The 21,315-nt window shown below is 37.1% G+C and overlaps 1 protein-coding gene and 1 pseudogene across 1 annotated transcript in view; one reads left to right on the top strand and one right to left on the bottom strand.

Moving 5' to 3' along the window:
* Positions 1-21,315, top strand: part of SKAP2 (src kinase associated phosphoprotein 2) — a 173,083-nt gene that overhangs the window by 67,045 nt on the left and 84,723 nt on the right. The window lies entirely within an intron of this gene.
* Positions 198-19,427, bottom strand: LOC119035282 (PEST proteolytic signal-containing nuclear protein-like; annotated as a pseudogene).

Genomic DNA, 21,315 nt, shown 5'->3' with positions numbered 1-21,315 from the left:
CTACAAAATTAACAAATGTCTTGAAATCTGTATATAAAACATAAGTTACCTCTGATTTCAAACTCTCATGTATTAGTGTACCATTCAATCTTTTAAAAAAATGCAGCTTCAAAGATAGTCTTACACCATTCTTTAAAAACGAAATTGTTCCTTTTAACTCTGCACCTGCTCCACACCCCAATTTCAAAACGTATCATTTAATGGCCTTGGTCAGGGACGTCTCCAAGATGAGATTTCGTATTTTGCTCCCACAGCCTCTCGTTGTCAGGAAACCCACGTGTTCCTTCATTAAAGGAGCTTGGTCCAGCTGATGTTGGTATACCCCTTCCAACGTTCTTCATCCTCATCTTTGCCTCTGGGGGCATTTCCTCTCGTTCGCTATCTTCATCTTCATTGAAAGCTGGGAGCAGGAGTTGGAACAGTTTCTTTAGGTTTACTTGATCCACGTTTGATGAACATGGTTCAGGCTTTCTTTGTCGTCTGATTACCTGTGGCAAATCCACACTTGGGGACCTTCGTAGGCTTTGTTGGGAGGTCTGCAGCTTCTTCAGCTGATCACTTCTCAGTGCTCATAAGGCTGAACTTACAAGCTCAGCGACTGAACTTTCCCCTCCGTTACTGGGAGAAGCAGTCTTCGTTTTCAGATTTTTCTGCTTCTCCAGGTCCTCCAGTGGCTCTAGTTCCCTGCGGCTTCTCAAGCTTCTCCTCTCCTGCCTTCCCGTCCACCACGTTCCCCACTCAGCATCCTAATGTTGAGACGAATGCTGTGTGTGCCTCCATTTGCACCCTGGTTCCAGGCCCGCTGATGTCAGGGGAGGTTTGAGTGCTGTATCTAAAACGTATCTTCCTCAGGATCCTAAAGACATGGTCCTTTGCCTGGAACTTGGGTATATTAAAGTGCTTTAGCAGGTTCTAAATAAAGGTAAAAACCATTTGCATACCTTATGAACAAAGAAAATGAGAAGTCAGTTTTGCTCCAATATTTTATTCTGAAAAGTTTCAAACACACAGCAGAGAATTAGAAGAATTTTACAGTGAATACCTCTCTGTATACCCACCACTTAGATTTGTTACTAACATTTTCCTATTCTTGCTTTATCACATATCAGCTTCCCACGCCTGTATTCATTTATTCAACTCCTCTTATTTTTTAAAAATATTTTATTTATTTATTTTTAGAGACAAAGGAAGGGAGGGAAAAAGAGAGGGAGAGAAACACCAGTGTGTGGTTGCCTCTTGTGCGCTCCCTACTTTGGACGTGGTCTGCAACCCAGGCACGTGCCCTGACTGGGGATTGAACCACCAACTTTTGGTTTGTAGGCTGGCATTCAGTCTACTAAGCCACACCATCCAGGGCTCAACTCCTCTTATTTTTAAAATGCATTTCAAAGTAAATGGCAGATACCAGTATACTTCCTTCTAAATACTTAAGCATGAGAATTCTTTTTTATTTATTTGCCAAAAATACTTTCTTTTTAAATTTAATCTTGATTGTATTTTTTTCATTACCATTTAGTCCCCTTATATCTTGCCCACCCCCGCCCCAGCAATCACCACACTGTTGTCCATGTGCATGAGTCCTTTTCCCTTTTTGCTCATTCCCTCAACCCCTAACCTTCCGCCTACTCCCACTGGCTGTCATCTGCTCTCCATCTATGAATCTGTCTCTTTTGCGTGTTAGATCACTCTGTTCATTAGATTCCACTATGAAGGAAATCATGGTATTTGCCTTCTCTGACTGGCTTATTTCACTTAGCATAATGTTCTCCAGATCCATCCATGCTCTTGCAAAGGGTAAAACTTTTTCTCTTTTTTATAGCCAAGTAGAATCCCATGGTATAAATATCCCATCGTTATTTTATCCACTCTTCTTTTGAGGGGATTCATTTTTAACAGGAGACTAAAAACCTCACTCTAGACACTTAAAGTTTTTAAAGTAAAATTTCCCTATAATTTGATAAACTTTATTATGTTCACTCTTCAGTGGTGAGTTTGATCTCCCACCCTGTGTCAGTCTTTTTCAGAAGATGCCTATGCCGTAACTATTTATTGTAACTTGATGCAACAAATGGTGATTGCATCTGATTTTGTTCAGGAAAATCAGACTTTGAAGGTCCCAAGAAGGATACAAATGGCCCATTTCCTTCAGAAACAAATTCGGGGTGGGGGGGGGGGTGGTGGCACAGACAGCGACATGGAGAACTCTAATGCAAAGTGATAAATAGTGATATTCTGGTAAATGTTTGACCACTGACTCTTGGTAGGAAGAAACTCTGATTTGTAGCATTTGCTGATTTCCATTGTATAAATATTTCCACCATGGCCATTTGGGAGGAAAAACTTTTCCTCCATCAGTTTAGGTCTGTTGTGGGGGGCAGGGGTGTTGTATGAATTAACTGACAGAGAGATTAATGGGAGAAAAATGAGGTTTATCCACACTCATGTGGGAGCACTCAGTGATAAGTATCTCCGTGAATAACCAGAGGTAAAGGTTTGTATATAAACTTAACAAATGGAGGGGGTTAGGGCTTCAAAGGATGGATGACTCTGGTGAAGCTTTAAAAATTTATTTTTGATTTTTTTATTGTTCTGTTACAGTTGTCCCAATTTTCCACCATTGCCCTCCCCTGCCCCGCCTAGGCCTCCACTCCTACAGTTCATCCCCACACTTGTCCATGTCCATGGGTCATTTACACATGTTCCTTGACTGGACCCTTCCCCTTCTTTCCCTCCTTATCCCCGTCTTCCCTCCCCTCTGGTCACTGTCAGTCTGTTCCCTGTTCTGTTCTGCTTGTTTGTTTGTTTTATTCATTAGGTTCTTCTTATAGGTGAGATCATATGGTATCTGTCTTTCACCGTCTAACTTACTTCACTTAGCATAATGCTCTCCAGTTCTATCCATGCTGTCGCAAAGGGTAGGAGTTCCTTCTTTCTGCTGTGTAGTGTTCCAATGTACCACAGTTTTTGATCCACTCATTTACAGATGGGCACTTAGGCTGTTTCCAGCACTTAGCTATTGTAAATAACACTGCTGTGAATATAGGGGTGCATAGGTTATTTTGAATTGGTGTTTCAGGATTCTATACTAGACTGTTTTGATTACAGTGGCTTTGTATTATAGTTTGATATCAGGTATTATGATCCTTCCTACTTTGTTCTTCTTTCTCAAAATTGCTGATGCTATTTGGGGTCATTTTTGCTTCCGTATATATTTTTGAAATATTCTAAACTTGTGTAATATGTCATTGGTATTTTAATAGGGATTGCATTGAGTCTATAAATTACATTGGGTAGTATTGACATTTTAATGATGTTAATTCTGCCAATCCATGAACATTATATATGCTTCCATTTATTTGTATCTTCCCTAATTTCTCTCTTCAGTGTTCTGTAGTACAGGTCTTTCTGAGTACAGGTCTTTTACCTTCTTGGTTAAGTTTATTCCTAGGTACTTTATTTTTCTTGTTTCTATAAGAAATGGGATTTTCCCCCCCTAGTTTCTGTTTCTGATATTTCATTGTTGGTGTACAAAATTGCCTTCAATTTCTGAATATTTACTTTGTATGCCACTATTTAGCCAAATTCATTTATTAGGTGAAGTAGTTTTTTGGTGGAGCCTCTAGGGTTCTCTATGTACACTATCATGTCATTTGCAAATAATGACAGTTTTACCTCTTCCTTTCCAATTTGGATGCCTTTTGTTTCTTTTTCTTGTCTTATCACTGTGGCTAGAACTTCCAATACAATGTTGAATAAAAGTGGTAAAAGCGGACGCCCTTATCTTGTTCCTGATCTTAGGGGGAAAGCTCTAAGTTTTTGCCCATGGAGTATGACGTTGGCTGTGGGTTTCTTGTATATGGCCTTTATTATGTTGTGGTGTGCTCCCTCTTTTCCCACTTCACCGAGTGCATCGTAAATGGGTACTGACTGTACTTTATCAAATGCTTTTGGTGAGGCTTGTTTACACAATTGTTTGAAATGCCTGGTGCACAAGTTTAGTCGCCTCCTTGACAAGAGACCTCTGCAGTGGGGTGGAGTGGCCTGGGGTGCTATGGCTGTGGACTCTTCTAAAACTCTGTTTTAGTCTGATAAGGGGAGTTTAGGTGAGATTTCTTTTTGCATTTTCTGTTGGGTTTTTGGTCTCTTTAGACAATTCCAAGCAACCAGTGCAGTGTTAGTGTGGAGCTGGAAAGAGATGCTAGCAACTGACTCATGATTCAGCATCCGGTGCGCCCGCATACCACCGGACATGATATAGTAGAAGGGGGTCCACAGAAGGGATTCCCAGAGGGAATCTGGAAGAGATGGTGCTTAAGCTGACTCTTGAAGGATGAGTATGAGTTCAGTGATGAAGACTAGGGGGATGGGCTGGTTAATGCCAGATTAGTAGCATGCTTGTTTACATACTAGAAGTTCTTGAATGTATTGTGAAGAAGTTTGAGGCAGTGAGGGAAATATTGCAGGATTTCAAGTTGGGGGAATGGTATTTTTTTCCTCAAAACATCAACCTAGTAACAGTATCAATGAGTAGAATAACAGAAGAAATGCAGGAAGGATGGAGAAGAGAAGACAAGTAAGATATTTTTATCTTTATGAAGATATATTTATCTTCATAAAGATATTTATGAACATGAGTAGTTAGGGTTTGGTGACTGATTTGGAGAGTAGAAAGTCAGTGATAAATTCTAGATATCTGACTTGGGCAAATGAATGCAGAATAGGACATTTCACTAAAGTAATTCAAGGAGGAGGAATGATTTGGGGAGATTTAAAAATACTAAGTTGGAACTGCTTTGGGGACATGCAGGTAGTGATGTTGGTAAATGGGTAGAGATCTGGAGATGAGGAGACCTGTCTGGGATCATCATAATGTATGTATTTCAGGGACGGCAGTAATAATTTGGTACGTTCTGATGTTCTTTTTGTGCATGCTTCTAAAATGTGTTATTTAATGCAATCTTTTTTAGTTAACATTGTAAAAACAAAGTCAAACTTTAGTCAACCTGTTCAGAAGATGCTAAAGATAATATTTACTTATTATAATTTGATGTAACATATGGTGATTTGCATCTGACTTTGTTGTGGTAAATCAGACTTTATGACTTAACCACTACCTTTTATTAACTATCAGTTATATAACTGTCATTTAAAAAAATATTTTATTTATTTATTTTTAGAGAGAGGGGAAGGGAAGGAGAAAGAGTGGGAGAGAAACATCAATGTGTGGTTGCCTCTCATGTGTCCCCTGCTTGGGGACTTGGCCTGCAACCCTGACTGGGAATCGAACCGGAGATCTTGTGCTTCACAGGCCCACACTCAGTCCACTGAGCTATACCAGCCAAGGGTATAAGTGTCGTTTAAGGTGATTCTTCAGTGCTGATGAAAAACATTCTTCAACATCTATACAAATGATTTAGTGTCATATATATAGCAACTAATAAAACCATCAAATTCCTGTTATGTGCCCAGATTGTGCCAAGTATTGAGATTATATCAGTGTTGCCCCTGTGAAACTTACTGTCTAGTGGAGAACATAGGCATTAATGACACAGGATAGAAACTAACAAAAGCAATGATATCTACAAGTTCCCATGCTAGAAAGGCGAGGTATATGATGCTGACGGGGGAATCTGACCTAGCCAGGAAAGTCGGGAAAGTGTCCCTGAGAAAGAAACAGTGGCTGTGGCGTGAAGAACAATGTGAATGAGAGTGGGCGGGGTGGGTGCTGCCAAGAGGCTGCTTCTGAAGCCCAGAGTGAGGATGACAGTAGCTTGGTCTAGAAGAACTAATGGAGATGCTGCCCAAGAAAAAAATGGTGGAGATCCTTAGGAGGCCGAATCATGGGACTTGGTGATGAATGAGCAGAGAGGGAGGCATCAAAAGTTGAGTCTTCGCTTTTGATTTAAAGCCTTCATTGTATTTATGAGTTGCCACTGATTTAGTATTGAAATGGGAAAAAGAAAAAAGAAAAGGCAGCCACATAAAGCCTAGGCATAATCCCTAGCTTCCTTTTAAAAGGTCTCCATTAATAAGACTCCTGTTCAAATAAGAGTTTGTTGCAAATTCATTCATTGAAAATTTTAGTAGCAGGTAAATATGCAAATATCTCTGCCAGGAGCAATAAAACCCAGGTTGGCATTTGCAGTTCTATCTTCTTTTGACAAGTATAAAGAATTTTTACTGATATATATTGTAATTATATGCAAAGTGAGCAAATGTACCTTTATTGTTTTTCAGAAAGACTTTAGCATTTTTTACTAAACAAAACGCCCCCACAAAACATTATTTTTTCACTGAATTTTTAGATGCACCCTGCTCTGTTCAGAGCTAATGTTATGTATGACACACTGGTCTGTAGGCTAAAAGAGGGTCGCATTTGTATTGATAGAATATTGCTGAGGGATAAGCCACCATCTTCCTCTTTTATTAAAAATATGTCTGTTGACAGGGATTTAGTAAGTCTGGCTAAGTATCTTCTTTTGCTGTGTTTATGAAAACTGGCTATAGCTCTAGTTATCTTGTGAAATAAGCATTGGTAAATAAAGTTGGCATCATAATGGAAACTTTTGTTACAGTCATATCTGTAAGCTTTTGATTGTGTAACCACGTACTTAATACACACCCCAAAGAAACTTACTGTAATAGTCTTTTGCAGTATTTTAGTCATGATTTTTTCTCTTCTTTTAAAAAAATTTTATCTTTAGATGGGAAGGAAAGGAGAGAGGGAGGGAAATATCAATGTATGGTTGGCTCTTGTGCGTCCCCTGCTGGGAACTGGCCTGCAACCCAGGCCCTGACTGGGAATTGAACTGTGATCCTCTGATTCTCAGGCCCGCGCTCAATCCACTGAGCTACACCAGCCAGGGCTAGCCATGATTTTTTGTGTGGTATGTTTTGCTGAGGCAAATTGGGGAAAACATGGAGCCCATGAGCCAGATACTATTTCTCATGTGACAAGAAATTTTGGTATTTGAACATGTAGAAGTTAGGAAAGCTGATTACATTCACTTTGGTTTTATAGAGAGAGAAATTATTACTGAAAGGGTCTCATGTTTTTCAGTGTCTAGATTGGCAATCTATGGCCTGCTAGTGGTTTTTATATTTTTTAAATGGTTGAACAAAAACCAAAAGAGTAATATGTGGTGACTCAGGGGAATAACATGAAATTCAAATTTCAGCGCCCAGTTCGTGGGATACAGCCAGCGCTCATTAGTTTATGTATTCTCTGTGACTACTTTGAGCTACAGTGGTAGATTGAGTAGTTGTGACAGAGTCTTTCTGACTGATAAACCAAAATATTTACCATCCACCACTGATCTAGTTATCCCCTATGCAAGAATAGAAATGATGTAAGTCATTCAAAACCAATTACGTGATTTCAAAACAGGGACGACAAGAGTATGAATTGAACTAAGCAGAGTAAAACATCTCTACCACGATAATAGCAGCAGCTAATGTTTATTTTGTGCCAGATACTCTTTTAAGTGCCTTATACACATTGAGTTACTTAATTCACACACCAGCTCCAAGTACTGGTTTGTCTCACATTATAAGAAACAGCACAGAATAAGTAAATTGTCCAAAGTCAGTGCTGAAAACAGACTAGCTGAGCTGACTTTGAAATCCATCCCAGCGCTTTTCTCACATGTATGCATCTTATAAGTGTTTCCTGTTGGTATGCCATTTCTTGAGTAGGAGGTAAGGGTATTTTTCTTTGTTTGATGCCAGTTGCTTATTCTCACTTAAGGCACGCCTGGGTTATAATAGGTTTGTATTAGTAAGAGCTTAATCAGTGCTATTTATCCAACTTCAATTTCAACCTCTTTTTAGTGCTGGCTTCAGTAGGTTCCATTATTGCACAACCTCTGCAGTCTTAAAACACAAATTACTTGTTTTTTTTAAATGGACTTTGTGTTTTATTCATTGTTCATATGTAATTTATGACCAATCCAATTATTTTTTACTTAAAAAAAACACTTAATGTCACTTTTCTGATCAAAATCCTCCAGTGGTTTCCCATTGCACTTAAAAATCAAGTTCCAATTTCTTAAGGTTGAGGACTTAGCTTAAAAATCTCCTCAGAGAGCCCTTCTTGAGTACCCTTTCTAAAATGAGGCTCCCTCTCTGCCCCCTGCATTATTTTTCATCCCTGCTTGTTTCCTAATAGCATTTATCACAATTTGTAATGTTTGTATTTATTTGTTACTTACTTTTCTCCCCACTTCCCTTGCAATGTTGTGAGCCCCATAAAAGAAGGGACCGTGAATCTTGGTCACCATTGTAGTCTCCATGCTTAGCACAGTACATGACATATCACAGGCTCTCTCTGTGAAGGAAATGAATGAGAGAGATCTACTTGCAATGCTACCTTTCAGTCTGAGACCTCATCACAAAAAATCGTTGTGGGTGCCTCCTAAGCCGAACGATCTCTTAAATTTCTTTTATGCTCTCAATCCTAACCTGCCTGACTGGTTTTATAAAATAACTACATTGATAGAATCATTTCCTTTCTCAAGCTCCTGCAGCAGTTAAAGGTTGCCTATTGAGTCAAGTCCACATTCCTTTGCTTGTATTAATTAGGCTGGCCTCTTTCACGAGCTATCAGCGTTCATCCGTCATGCGCACTATCTTCCCATACTCACAAGAAGCCCTGCCTTCAGCTTCTATGCCTTCTACAATCAATCCAGCCCTTCATCCGTAAATTCCCATTGTAACTATTGCCTGACCCACACTTAGAATTTAGATCTTGATTATGTATTTGAATAGATTCGCCAATATAAATCTTGTTTGTATGATGGTATTGAATATTCATTGAGAAAATTTTCCCTCAGAATCTAATGAGAAGCTAATCCTAACTTCAGCATAATATATTTTATGGAATGATATGAATGGAGGTGCTTTGTCATATGTTTGTCAATTTGGGCATTAGGGAAAGATTAAAATGATACCATTTCTGTCTTGGATATTACTTGGGATATTTGATATCAATGAACAAAGTTGCATTTTATCTTTATTAAATTTCAATGAGTATAGCTGGGCTGCAGATGTTTCTGATCTACGGCATATAGAAAACTGCTTATAAAATTAATGAAATTCCATTCCAGTAATTCAGAATTTGTGCTAATAAGGCAGGAGGTTGTATTCTCTCTAGAAGAAAAAGTGGGTTTATTCACTGTGCAAAAAAAAGGTTGTAGAGAAAATATCTTCTTAGAATTAGTATTTAATGACAGCATTGTGGTAATCCTTAATACATTTTTAAAAGCAGGAGGCTCCCCCAAGAACTTTATTTGGAATTATTGATAGATTCAAATTTCTATTCACAATAAAATTAAGAACACAATATCACAGTCTTATAAAACTTCTTTTAATTCAATTTTTAGTCATTTAAATTTTTTGTCTCCTAGTTCATTTCAATTAGTGGATTTAATTTCCTGAATTCTTTGAAAGTCTAAACTTAAGTTCAGAATGTCTCACCTATTAAGACAGACATGATAGTTTGAAAAAATTATCTTTATAGCTGCTTTTGATGTTGGCAAGACAGATCATTATAATTCATTTATTTGCTTTTTTGTTATTGTATCAGATATTTGAAGGAAAGAAAGTAAATTTACTTTTTCTTTAAATTGATTTGATATATATATATGTGGTAGTATATGTAATAGTTGAATTATGTTTACTTAATTACAAAATATATTTTTAGACATATTAAGAAATATATGTGTTTGATATAAGATGTTAACTCCTTTCCCAGAAAAGTAAGTCACTTGAGGTCATCCAGCTATTGAGTGGAAGAATTTGAACTGGGAACTCAGTCCTGTCTGGCTCCTGAGCCTTTAACTTTGACCAAGATGCTATGTTCTTCACAAACATACAGATGATTACAGTGCAAAATAATTAATGCAGTGATAGAAATATGCTCACCAACTCGAATTGCTTTGCTATCTTTAACGCTCTTGTTATAGAACCTAAAGTCTGAGTATGTGTGTAGAATCAGAGAACGTGGAACCAGCAGGGCCTGGAAAACTATCAAATATTGTTCTAAGTGCTTTACATAGATTATTTCATTTAATCTTCAGACACAATCCTGTGAGATTTGTGCTCTTATTATTTACTTCTGTAGCTGAGGAAACCCAGGATAAATAGAGGTTAAGTAACTTATATTCCCAAGGGAGCCTGTGCTAAGTCCAGCCCTATGCTTTCAAATATTCTAAATTCTGCCTCCCTGATATGTTCTTTCCGGCTCTTAAAAGTAAGGGCTTTCTTATGCACCAGTACTGATTTTCCTATAACAAAAACTTTTAGACTTGTCTCCACAATTCTTATAACATGGCATTGTTCTGACCTAAGTCTTAATGGTCAGAAATAAATTCAGTCATCAAAAGGATTCTGTATTACCTTTCCTTGTAGCAGAACTTATGTAAAATGTAATTCATGATATTGCATGTCAAAATGTACAGCACATAGAATTATATATTTCCAATATCTTATTAATTTAAATACATAAAATTAGTTCATTTATAGAGGTTGGGTTATAAAACAATGGGTATGTCATATTTTACCAGGAACTTAGTCTGTTTTTCTGTTTACCTCAAGATACTATTCATGCTTCTCTTTGACATGCTTTCTTTTTTAATGAATTTATTGGTATAGGGCAGATAAATGGTGATGGAAGGAGATTTGACATGGTTTTTTATTACAGCTGTTACCCTGGTGTTCTGACGTTTGCATGTGTACAAAAAGGACCAGCTGCTTTCTGCAGACAGCTGGGCACTCGTTTATATTCCCACAGTGGTGATGGGTGATGTTATTTTGAAACACACTGCTACCCTGTGGATAAGCAGAAGAATACACTGCCTGGGGTTGGGGATCGATAAGTCTGTTATCAGTGGTTAAAGCATAATAGCAAGAATAATGAAAGCAGGTTGAAGCTAAGTCACTGGGAGTCCTGCACATCTGAGGAATGTCACCTATTCAAAGAACGGTTGGTGTGTACTATTTGCTGTTGAGAAAATTTCACCAGAAGCAACTTTCATTTCCTTTTTCTCTGTTATTTTGTTTCTTTGGAGAGCAAAGTATCTCACACTTTCTCTGAAAAATCCACATGTCTAATCACTGGGGTGTACACCTCACACTAATATAGTGTTGGATATCAACCATAATTGAAAAATAAAAAATTATTTAAATAAAGAGAGGTTTACCTTAAAAACCCCATGATTTAGACTTTATTTAATGTTATATTTGGGTGTCCACAAAGATGATATCAACAACTGCACTTCTTTTTCTGGCCATTTGAATTTTATCCTTTGGTGTTAAAGGAACCACGTGACTACTATCTCCAGACAAGATACATTTTACCTTAAATGGTAGAAATATTTGTTCTTTTTTAAAAAATTTAGAATGTTTTTAAGCATTTAAAATTTCTGGCCCTCTGAATATCAAATCAATTAGTGATTTCAACTCTTATGACTTACTAGAAACTGCACATAGTCTGACGTGTAAATGAAATGACGAGATTATAGAAATGGAGGACAGAGTTGTGGCTATAGGCATAAAAGGGTGACATGAGAGATCCTTCTGGCACTAGAACTGTTCAGTGTCTTGACTGAGGTACATACATTAACCTACACAAGTGATAGAGCTTGACACACACATGCGCACACACATACACTCAAATGAGCACAAGTAAAAGTGGGGAAATCTGCGTAAGAATGACTAGTTGTATCAATATCAATATCCTGGTTGTGATATTATCTACAGTTTTGTAAAATGTTATGTTGAGGAAAAGTGGGAAAAGCATTTAAAGGGATGCTGGATTATTTCCTACAGTTGCATGTGACTCTGTCGTTATCTGAATTAACATTTAAAAAAATTAAGTAGTAAAGTGGAAGAAAGAAGGAACAGCCAGAAGAGATGCACAGCTGGGGGACTTGATCATGTGTGTGTGTGTTGCAGAGGACGCAGCAGTGGAGAGGGAGAGAGAACTCTCTCTTGGTCAAGAGGAAAGGTATAAGGATGGGCGTGAATACAAATGTGTGTGGCAGGGGCGGGAGATGAGAGAGCTCCCTCTTAATAGTTTCTCTCCCCAACCCCCATTGCTATAGCTATCTGTCTGTCTCAGTCTCTCTGACTCATAAAAAAGACACTAATCATTGCAAATTATTTTTTAATCAATACTCTGACTGACTTGGGTATCCTGACTGTAAAAAGCTCTCTTTAAAATAAAACTTAGCAACTCTCTATTCCAGATCTGCGTGTGTGATGTGGCGCCATTTATCCACCAGAGGCAACAGCAAATAAGGTGTTTTTGTAAGGTTATGTGAGTAGCACACTGCTCTTTTTTTAAAATTGCAATGAACAGTCTGATCTAACTCAAAATATTTGTAAAAAAATTTTTAAAATCTATACAAATTCTTGGTGGTATTCCTGTTCTTTCTGAGCTATAATTTGAATCAGTGCCATGACACAAATTTTACTATTTATAGCATATCTTGAGACTCAGAGTTTTCAAATGGTATTGCTCACTTATTGGGCTTTGTCAGAGGAAGTGATGGCATGATTTACATCCATTCCAGGAAAGTGTGATTTGGGATGGTCATCCTGAACCAAGGGGCTGGGAGCAGCCAAGGGTTGAGCTGCTCAGTGGGAGAGGCCATTTGGACTGGTAGCATAGCTAGGCATTGGTGTACACACGCACAACTTGATCTCGTCCTTTCCTCCACAAATTTCAGCGAGGCAGAGACGCTGGAATTCTTTCTCTCTCCTTTATGCTTTTTAGCATGCATATTGCTCTCCTTTGAAGCCTGTGTCTTTTCAAATTTGTCCTTGATTGCTTTTAAAATCAGCTTTTACCTGTAAAACAGATTGACGTGGGAGAAAGAGAAGTGTGCTGAGTGAACGTTTTCCAACCCTGCTTGCCTCAGCCACAGTGGGCTTCTCATGTCCTACCTTATAATGGCCTTACCCCAGGTGTTGCAGTGGTAGTTACTCCTCATTCAGTTTACATATTAGGCTTGTGTAACACTTAGTTGTTGTTCAACATACTGTTGCTTTTCAGGTGTAAGATATGAGTCCTTTAAAGGCAGGAACTGTGTTGTCTTTGTCGCTTGTCTCCCCAGGGTCTAGTGTGGTCCTTGACATGGGCCAGGTTCATAGTAAATGATTAGTACTCTTTGAATGGTGGCTATCATGCCTTGTGGACATGGGATAGAGATTGGGTGAAAAAGGTTATATTTTATTGTGAAATAAAAATGGAAGTTAGGAGGTTTTGGTGGAGAAGGGAGAAATTGTTGAGAGGTATCCAGCACTTTATCCTGCTATCCAATTGCAGAATCACTGTTCTTACCTGATGTTTGTTTATGCTTCTTTGGAAGTGCATTAGCTAGAAGATGCAGAGTAACTGTCACCGAGAAACGCCTGTAGCATGCCAAAAATATCTAAGGAGAAAGCTAACTTAATATTAATTATCTTGCCTTCATTCTCAGAAGGGCAGTAAATCTCAATTCATATAACCTGAAATGGAAAAAAAGAGGGTTTTTACCTTTCTTTAGTCGGGAGACGGGACTAGAAAATGCGACATGGCATCTCACTTCTCCAGCCAATCTGTGAGTAATGCCCGTGGAGGGGGCAGGACGTGATGTGTGTGGCTGTTGGTTGTGGGCCTACAGACTTGCAGGCCTGGATTGGCCCCCTGCTGGGTGTTTCAGTGGGGTAACACGAGTCTAAACTCCAAATCATACAGAGTGTACTCATGGAGAATATCCTCCTCATCCCTCACAAGTTGTGTTTTACGGATAACAGACTGAGCCATGAAGGCCGTTGGTGGGCTGAGCGAACAGAACTGGTTGAAGGCTGGGTAGGACAGGCTCTGTGTCACCACTGGGCCTCGAGTTAACCTAAGGGTGCCGAATTTCCCACTAGTGTTAAAAGTTGATTCATTAAATATTCTGGTCTCTATGCAGAGCTAAATGAAAGTGTAGTATGAAATACAGTAATATTTCATTTCTGCCACCAATTAAAGTTACATGCCATAAAAATAATTGGCTCCCACAGAACAAACACACACATGGATTGAGTTTCACTTGGAATTTCCTCTGGCTGGCTGAATGCGGGCCAAGTGCTTTGTGAAGTGCTGCCTACAAAAAAATTCAATAGGCCTTGGTTTTTCTGGTATTTACGTAGTACTCATGGACTGCAGTGAGAGTTTTATTTCCTTTGGAGGCCACTATCTGACTTTATGGTTTACCATGCTTATTGTAACTTCACATAAAAAGTAAAAATAATCTTTCTGTGTAAAGGATGATCCCTATAATATATATCTTTATTTAATAACCCTTATTCATTCAACATGCCTTTATGAAATTACGATGTTGAAGGCACTGTGCAGTGGGGACAGGAAGATGAACAGAGCCTCAGTGGGTCAGCTGTCACATCGCTTATGCCCATACCTGCATCTCCCCGAATCAGATTGTTATCAAACGTAACCTTCTGTTGGCTGCTTTTCTGCTGTCATCTTTGAGCCACATGTTGAAAGAATGATCTGGATAAAAAGCACTCCAGCTTTTTACTTTGATCGTTTAAATTATTTTAATAAAAATACAGATATTTGCTTTATACATAGTACTTATTATTGTTTTCAGAATCTATTAAATCCACTTTGTCAGGTTTGTACATTTATTGACAGCAAGCTTGTTGATTTCCATGGTACAGGTGGAAAAAGTAAATATAAAGTCACAAATATGAAAATGGCAATATAAGTATTTATTCAATTTTAGTAATTATGTATTTATTCTACTTGTACATTTTCTACTAATTATACAAACGTGCATGCCTATTCCTATATGTTTTATAGAAAATGTACGTACGCACAGCTGACTGCAGCCCAGGTTTTGTGCCCCCTCCCCACCGCCCGGTGTTAGAAGTTCACTGTAGCTTGTGAATAGCAACCGTATCACCACCACTGTATCTTTGGATGGACCACAAGTCGTCTGCTGTAGCCTTGATTGCTGTTTGTTGACTTCCTTTCCTTTAAGCCATCATGGCCAATTGGGGCGAAAACTCGGATTTGTTTTCTCTGTTGAGTCTGGGAGAAGAGCACTAGAAGCCAGGCCTTGTGAGTAGAGCAGGCTGGTGTACCTTTTAGTTTGAGTCCTCTGGTCCCAGACTGAGTATTATTTAAAAACTCTATCATCACGAGCTATACCTAGGGGTAAGTTGGCATATTAACAAATAGTAACACTTATCTTGCAGAAGCAATGCTTTCTTTTTCTTTGTTGGAGGAAATTTACACCATGTAATATAAACAGTAGAATAATGACTACTGTGTTATAAATCATAACCAGAAGGTTCCTGAGGAGAATTATGATTTTATTTCCTTTGGAATATCATTGGGTAAGCCTTATCTAAACAGTTATTATACTTTCCTCCAGTTTTAATGTGTTTTTTTTCAGATGGGTATAAATATTATGTGGCAAAGGTAAGATTTTGAAAAACATCTTTGCATAAACTACCATATTTTAGTGTTACTAGGATATAGAATACTTGAGTTGGAAGAAGCTTACAAATTATATAGTTTCTGTCTGTTATTTTACATGCAAAGCCTAGAACAATTGACTTCATCTGTGTATCCACAGTGACGTGTAGGGGCTGACAGGAGTGTTCTTCTGATTCCTAACCTGTTTTCTCTTTATCTTCTATCAAGGATGACTATGCTGCTGCTATATTTTATTGCACATTTTTTCCCAATATATATTTGATGAATGTTATACCTGGTTGCTATGTAGTTATAAAATATTAATACATCCACACAAATGTATATGCACACACACAACATCATATTGGCAGAGTCTACCAGGACAAGAATCAGCTGTTTTTCTTTCCTAAATATTCAATTCTCAAACTGTCATCATTTGTCTAGCTTTTAGTTTCTCCATGTAAAGAATTTCTGATGTCTTTATTTATTTTTTTAAAGTTAGAAACATTGCATCCTGTGGCTCCTGCTCTTGTGTGCTGTGCCATGATGGTGGTACAAATTTGGGGAAAAAATTGTTGCCTTTGTATTTTGGGATTCCTCAGAATAAGATATTTGGATGTTATATTTTAGATCGCAATCTACAAAGAAGTTTATGGTATCACTAGATCACTTTCAGTGTGACTGTGAATTTTCCTCTTTTGAGATTTTTATGATATGGAAAATCTTGATAACTTGATTTATTAATTTGACTAAAAACACAAGAAAGTGATACTCTGGCAAGTAAATATTTGGTATTATGAAGTTTAAATGAAAATATTTACAGGAATTTAAAGTTTCGGGCTTGAAAATAAGAACATGTAACTTTTTGTTCAGAACATGTAACTTCAGTTGGTCAATGACACAGTTGAAACTAATGCTTGCCTAGCAAGTTAGTTCAGTTATGATGTATTGTCCAGTGTTACATGTTTGATCTTATATGGGTGTTATTTTGGTCTCTGGTGTGCATATAACATTAGCAAATTAGCTTGCAAGTTTGTGATTTTGGTTACTTGGGTCTTTTAACTAAGCATGTGAAAGGTTTTTGAAAGAAGTTATAAATGGCCATCTTTTGAAACATTCAGTTACCTTTTACCTTAAAAAAATATGATTTCTTAGAAAATTGTTTGAGTTGTATTTAAAAATATAAGCTGTTGTGAGCATGGCTATGATTTAAAAAATAAGTTAAACATTAGCTTCTCTAGGATTTACTGCTCAGTATTGCAGTGTGCATTTCACACATACATGTATACACACATTTTACATGTGTTTGTATGAGAGAACCTTAAAATAATCATATGTCCTGAGTCTTCAGGAACTTCATTAGGAGGTTCAAAGGCAACAGTAGACCTACAAGATTTCAATATGAGTAAATGTGTTGTTTGCACAATAGATGTTTTTTAAAGTTATGTATAAATAGAACTTTGCAATAGAATTTAAATATGCAAGAAAAATACCCCTTTTTCAAGATTGCATGAACAGCATTGGTGACTGTGACCTCTAAAGTAATTTTTATGGTTTGAAAGAGATTTGAAATTTATTTTTCTTAGCCGTTGGCAAACTTTTCTGCTTATCTAATGTGCCATTTTCTTGACATGGACAAATCACCTATAATATCACATCAGTATTGCAGTCTTTTTATTCACTCTGTGTATTAGCTTCTTTCAGTAAGGCTAATTAGAACCAGTTGTCTCATAAGATTTGGTGATGGTGATGTGTATAATTCTTCTTGTAGCAAATTCAACTGACTAGTAAACTATTTTGCTTAATATCTGAAAAGCGATTAGATTTTAAGGTCACAGTCTTAAAATATGCAACATACCATATAAGATATTTTTGCATTACATTACAGATGTCACTCTAAATTTTCAGTGCTAGTTATCATTTTTAACCTATTATTCATTTTTTAACATCACATACTGATGCATTCATACTAAATGAGGTTAAAAATGATCAGACTTTTTAAATTGCAGTATTGGCTTTTAGTTATTTTGAAGAGTTGGTATTTCATTGAAGTGCAATTTGACATGGAAAAGGGAATATGGCTACAAACAGTGAATTAGAAAGTAAACTGGAAATGCTTTTCTCCCCGGCCGTCGTTCCCTCTCTTCCCCACCCCGTTCACTACTGAGTTTTTAAAAGACAATTTACCTTTACCTGATTCCACTTTGTCCTATTTTAATGGAATTTTGAAGTACCTACCATTAGCTGAGAACAGGCCACTCACTTCATACGTAGAAATTCTCTAAATTGTTCTGTATGTATGAGCCTCTTTTCTTGGCCAGAAAACTTCTATTTACCTTGACTTAAAAAATTAATAAAAAACAAGCTTTATTAATCAGCATTCTAGAATCAGCCAGAAGACTTTTCAAACCAAAAATGGGGATACGTTTCCTAAGGAGTGTAAATTCAGTAAATTAGGTGAGGAGTTGGGAAGGGACAGTGGTGAGCCTGTTTGTAAACTTTGGGATTCTGATGTTAATTTCAAGCTTCTTTTAGAAGGCCAGCATTTGTAGAGCTTATCCTGTCAGCAATTTCCTGTGTCAATTGTCAGGCCATGTTTAACGTGTGGAGATGTATTAATCTGCCACAGCCCAGCACTACAAGAGGCTGGGATAAATAGAGGGCTCAAGCAGATGAAGAGGGATTAACTGTGTGGACTGAGCAAACTCTTCAATCACTGAACCACTGATTTTACAAAGGATTAGCTGCTGCTTTTGCAAATATTGATTACTGATTTGCTACTCAGAATGGAGATGACATAACCCGTGCCGTTGCTGTGTAGTGTGCTCTGTGAAGTGTACATCATTCATATTAATGGATTTGTCATAGGCATTATAGGAACTGACAGATTTATTATAGCAGCAGTTTCTAGAACTGTTATGGCCCAGGTTGTGTCAGCATATCTATTAAAACTTCAGGATTTTAGAAGTTTATAGTATAGCCATAAAATTCATTTCCCAAGTGGATTTTGGAATACCAGTTATAGCCTGGCACGATTATTTATACACAGATTGGTACATGAATCAGTCTGCAGGTACTTAAGTTGAAGTAGAGCAAAAAATATACTGTGGTGTCATTTTTACAATATCAAAAAATTAGATTTGTTTTATTTTTTTTTAATTTTAAGTTCATCATCAATGCTTGTTTTCCAGCCAAGAACATGTCTCGTCCATGTGGACTTCCAAAAATCCATCAGTACTTTTTACAGAACACAGTTCATATTTGTGCTCTAATAAATATGAAATCGGATTTTAAAAAAATGGAATATAACTATACATATTATCCTACAAGTTACGCTTTTCACCTAAGTATCATGAACATCTTTCTACATTAGTACATATCCTTCCACATCAGTACATAGATCTCTATATGCATATTTAAAATGGTTTCATAATGTCCCTTTTGCTGGACATTTTCCATTTTCTGCTGTCATAAGTGTCTCTTCTGGCACATACCTCATTATGAACCTGTGCTTCATTTTCAAAGGGTAGGTTCTTAGGAGTTGGATTCTTAGAGTCAAGTTCTCATCCACAGATCTGTCGTAAGTTACTCTTGAAAGCAGTGCATGAGGGTACTCTTTCTGTTCTCCCTGCTATTTGATGTTATTAATTTTTTTTTAGTTTTCTTTCAGTCTCATCAATTAAAAGGTAATATTCTGTTTTAGCTTGTTTCTTTAGTTTTTGTGAGGTTTTTGGCTCAATTCAGCAAAATTTAGTGAGTACTTACTGTTTCCCAGGCGCTAATCTAGGCACTAGGAATACACAGTGGACAAGACAATTGTGATCTCCAGACTCAGAGAACTTACATTTCCTTACCCAGTGAGGGTGAGGAGAGTCGGGGGAGAGACGAGTAAGCGGTGAACAATCTTTTTCTCATATTCATTAGCCTTTGCACTTATTCTGTAAATTGCCTGGTTCATATTATCCACCTTTCTGTTGAGCTGTTTGTTTTTTTCTTATTGATGTGCAGGAGTTCATTGTCTATTGTGACGTCTGTGCAGATATTTTTTCCTATCCGCCCATTGAAAAAGTTATCATTTGTTAGATTAATGATGGTGCTAGTTTTTTATCCATGTATGGATGTGTAATACCATATCTGACTTCTTTGGTTGATAAGAGATCATGAGACCAAGTGTTAAATTTCCATAATTTTTCATCCTTTGAGGAAATTATTACTTTTTTCTCTAATTTAATATATTCTAATATATGTATGTGTGTGTATATATGTTCCTTCTGTTTTCAGTGTTGTGCTGATTACAGAACTTTTTCTAATCTACTTATTGATATTCTTTTGATTTCATATTAAACATTATCTTAGAGTATTTTTATAAATCCAATAAACAAGTATTAAAAGAGAGGGTTTTTTTTTAAGTATACTAGTAAGTACAATGTAGAGAGTTTACTTCAAAATTGTACCTCTACAATTCTGAATAAATACCCTTGGTAATTTGATGCACATTCAAGTTTGAGAATCACTGTCTACAATCCCCTGCCTGAAGTCTCATGAAAAATACAAACCAGTGACCACATTAATTTAGCCTGGGATCATAGGTACCACATGAACGTTGCTCTCCCTGGCCATTCTCACCTATGGCTGTTCACAGTCATTGCCCTCTGAAGCTAAGGATCAGAAAGAGGATGAGCATATGGTATGCTTTTATTTTCAGGTACTGGGGAGAAAGGCTATGCATTAACTGTTCTAATAATATCGAAGTTTTAGTATAGATTCTCTAGTCATTTAGTCAGTTACATAGGTAATAATACTTTATAATTCTTTCAGTTACTCAGATATATATATCATTACCAGCTCATACTGAAGAATAGATGCAGGCATATTATCATTCTCAGTAAAATGTTTTGTGGATGTTTTTCGAAGTAGGCATATGCTTAAATCTTTTGCAAGCTAGAATCATTTTGGCACTCAGCTAAAACTTTACGGGCAGTTGCTGATTTGTTTCTATGTTACAGTGATCTTTATTTAGTCCTGTGTCCCTGAAAAGCTATTAACCTTTGTAAATGTTTATGTAAATTTATAAATAAGAGCATATTAACATTACCCCCAGCTTGGCAGTTTGTTAAATATGTTGTTCTTACGCAGTAACACAAAATAGCTGAGTTAGTTTCTTGCAGGGATTTCTCTTCTGTTAGGGATTTAATATTTAAAGTTTGATCAAGGCAAATAGCACTTTGGAAGGATTGCCCAAAAAAGATGTAGGATGTCTGTTCCTGTAGATACCCTATGGTATCAGCCTTGAGTTTAACAGTGCTGTTTGGGAGCTGTGGACCGCACTTGGCTACCTGGTTTTATTCCCTGTAGAATTGCTCCGACTGAATTTTGCTTTGGCATTATGCCGTTGTCTTGATATGAGTGATGTTAGACAAAACAGCCCTATAAACTTTGATTTTACTTACTGTAAAAATGTTATTACGGACATTGAGAACACATGGGGGAATTTCTTTCTCATTTCAGTACCAGGAGCCAGGAATAGTTGGTGTATATTTCTCTGTGAGCAATGATCTGTATTTATCTTTTGGGCAATGAATCACATAATTCATTAGTTTTTGCTTCATGTTCGTTGTTATAAAGCTTATAACATTCTTAGCCATTCTTAGCCAACCCCTGCTAAGTGTAAATGACTTTGTAGTTCCAACTTGTTTTGCGTTGTGCCCTGATTTCTAGTCTTGCTATGATTTGTTACTTATATATTTTTAAATTTGAAATGTCATTTGTAGAAATGTTGCAGGAATAATACAAAGAATTCCCATTACAACCTTCACTCACATTCCCTTCACATAATCAATATTTTT

Source organism: Artibeus jamaicensis, unplaced genomic scaffold (assembly GCF_021234435.1).
Source record: "Artibeus jamaicensis isolate MK-2021 breed Jamaican fruit bat unplaced genomic scaffold, CSHL_Jam_final contig_3230, whole genome shotgun sequence".
Lineage (NCBI taxonomy): Eukaryota > Metazoa > Chordata > Mammalia > Chiroptera > Phyllostomidae > Artibeus > Artibeus jamaicensis.
Note: the sequence above shows the minus strand (reverse complement) of the source record. Positions and strands in the feature narration are given on the sequence as shown.